Genomic DNA, 3,011 nt, shown 5'->3' with positions numbered 1-3,011 from the left:
GTTTTACTGATTGCATTGTTTCAAGGTTTTATTATTTTATTATTTTAAATTGCTCTGCAATACCTTTATGATTTCTTAGCAAATAAAGTGGTATATAAACGCTAATAGTAAATAAAATAAAATTAATATAATTTACTCTTGGTTTTTTAAAATACTGGCCTGCAGTCATATTCCCCAATGGTTTACAAGAAAAAAGCAAAACAGTAATGCAAATCCTCCTCCAAATCCCACCCTGCTTTACAATAAATTAAAAGGCTAGAAAATTACAAAAGCAGCAGAAAACATTAAGGTTAAAATGGCACAGTAATGTTGTACTGCTGTCCTGTTCCAACTGTGTTTCCTCAAAGTTGGTCACAGGCTTAGAAAACATAGATAATGCCTGTTTCTACTCAGGTTCCATTAACAGCCAGAATGTCTGTATGGCTAGAGCATAAACAGGCATTATTTGTGACAGGAATCATAGAACAGTAGAGTTGGAAGGGGCCAAAAGTGCCATCGGCTCCTATCCTCTGCTAAGTGCAGGACTTAGTTAAACCTTCCCTCACAGATGGCTGTCCAGTTGCATCTTGAATGCCTCTACTGTGGGAGAGCCCACAGCCTCCCTAGGTAACTGGTTCCATTTTTGTATTGCTCCAACAATCTGGAAGTTCTTCCTGATATGCGACTGGAATCTGGCTTCCTCTACCTTGAACCCATTAACCCAATTTAAACTACAGTGGTACCTTGGCTCACGAACTTAAATTGTTCCAGGACTCTGGCTGTGACCCAAATTGGTCATGAGCCAAGTCAAATTTCCCCATAAGGTTCAATGTAAATAAAGTTAATCCGTTCGTAACCATTTTTTTATCATGAAAATGACAAAGTACTGTACAGTACAGCAGAGAACACTAACCTAGGAGCGGGGGAGGTTATTGTTTGGAGGGAGAGTCCAGACGATAATTGTGCAATCGTGATTGTGCTCGTGCAGGAAGAAAGGCACGATCGTGGCCATCTCCCCTCACCCCAGTGCGACTGCGATCGCGGCCATCTCCCCACCCCACCTCCCCGAGCACGATTTAGTGGCAGTGGCAGAGGAGACCTCAGAAAAGTTGAGGAAGCATGTTGTTTTCTATCCTGTTCTATGCAGCCCCCTGCCCAATTTATGGCTACAATCCTTTGCATGTTTACTTGAGTGGAAGTCCCATTGAACTTATACTCACCCCTGAGTACTCATGCAATATTACATGCTCTTCATTGTAAGGCTGAGTAATCCTAATTTTAAAAAGTATGGAGTAGTAGAACAAACAAAATGCAGAAAAGTGCAAGAAAAATTGGCAGGGTTCCTCATACAAGGGGAGAAGGGATGCAGAGGGGCAAGAAAAACATTTTCTTGACTAGTGAAAACTTTTAGTGTGAAAGCTCATAATGAGCCTTAATGAACTTAGAAAATTGCTGGAAGATTTAAGTGTTCCCCTGTATGATAATCTTATAGAGACAGATGGAAACTAGTCAAGAGAACCGGAGAATATCTTGATGTATCAATAAATCTCTGGACGATATGCAGTGGATTGGCAAGGATGTCTTGCATATGAATTCCATATGTTTAACAATAGCAGGAAGAAAAATGATTTCCCCAAGCCTTAATTATACTGCTGAAATCAAGAAAACACAGGGTAGCCAGGATGGAGTTCTGTTCTTTTCTGGCACTCAAATTCCTGGGGTCAGAATTCTTCAATAATATACACGTGTTTTTTGTACTGGGTTCTGGCTGGTAGCTCTTGTAGTTCTAGTAAAAAACAAAGTAGGTCCTGAATATTGGTACCTGGTGATATCAGAACGTTCTGTTTCTTGACACTGGCCACATTCACACACAACACTTAAACCATGCCATGTAGTTACCACATAGTGTGGTTTCTTGCCTTGGGTCCTGGCTTCAGAGTCACATGGTTTCCATGCTTGTAATGATGGCTGATATCCTATCAGTTCTTGCAGCTGAAAATCAGTCCCAGCATGCACTGCTCCTGCCAATACCGCTCGCGTTTTCTTCATTGGTTCACACATTTTCCAGTGTGTAGCCTCAGTCAGCTGTTCCTGTTTTTCTTTTGCTACTCAGAAGAAGCATCTCTTTATTCACTAGAAGAGCCCTGTGGCTCTAGAGTGGCACTCTCCTGTGCTACCATGTTCCACACCAACATACAAGTACACCCACTCACACCCATACCTCTCCCCAGCCCTCTCTTGTTGCACATGTATCCGTGCATCCTGTGTGCAGGACTCGCACGCACTCAGAGGCACCACCTCCCCCGCTTCGGCCAGGCACATGGAGGGCATCTGCCTCTAGAGACAAAGCTGGCATGTTCTCCTGGGAAGTTTCCCAAGGAAGCACATGTTGGCACTGCCTGGCATAATTTCTCAGCCGGCTGCTAGGAATGTTTTTATCTGCAGGAGAAAGCAGGGCATGTTGGCAGTCCCAAGGAATGGCAGGGACAAGATAAGAATGGAACGAGGGTGGGAGACTGAATGGGAGATCTGGGCTTTTCAGGACAAGCACCCTGCCAGCTGTGCCCATGCACAGCCTGTGCGCTTCTTGTAGGTAGGACAACTTTCACAAAAGGAGAACACGGGCTCTAAGAATAGATCGAGGGCACAGCCATTTCAAAGCATCACTCGTAAGGAGTGCGGTGCATAATTGTCTCTGAGGTCACTGCTGCTGGAGGTAGAATGGCGCAATGCGCTGCCGCTGCCCAGATTCCAAAGCTGAAGGTGAGCATCAGAGACGGAATGTGCAGGCAGAGAAGAAAGGGAGGGTGGAGCAGCCTTCGCAGTGGCTAGGCAGACCTAGATAAAGCAAACCACTGTTTCTTTCCGTGGTTCCATGCAGACCATTTTTGCTGGGTTCACATCTAACGACAGGCTGTGCCATGGTGGTTTCCACTGTGGCTTGTTGCTAAGTGTGGACCCACCCACTGTGTGCCTTCTCATGGTTAGTATACCCTTGTTTTGTGTTTTGGAAAGCTGACCTACCTTTTTCT

Source organism: Varanus komodoensis, unplaced genomic scaffold (genome assembly GCF_004798865.1).
Source record: "Varanus komodoensis strain SLA01 unplaced genomic scaffold, ASM479886v1 scaffold58, whole genome shotgun sequence".
In the NCBI taxonomy this organism is placed as follows: Eukaryota; Metazoa; Chordata; class Lepidosauria; order Squamata; family Varanidae; genus Varanus; species Varanus komodoensis.
Note: the sequence above shows the minus strand (reverse complement) of the source record.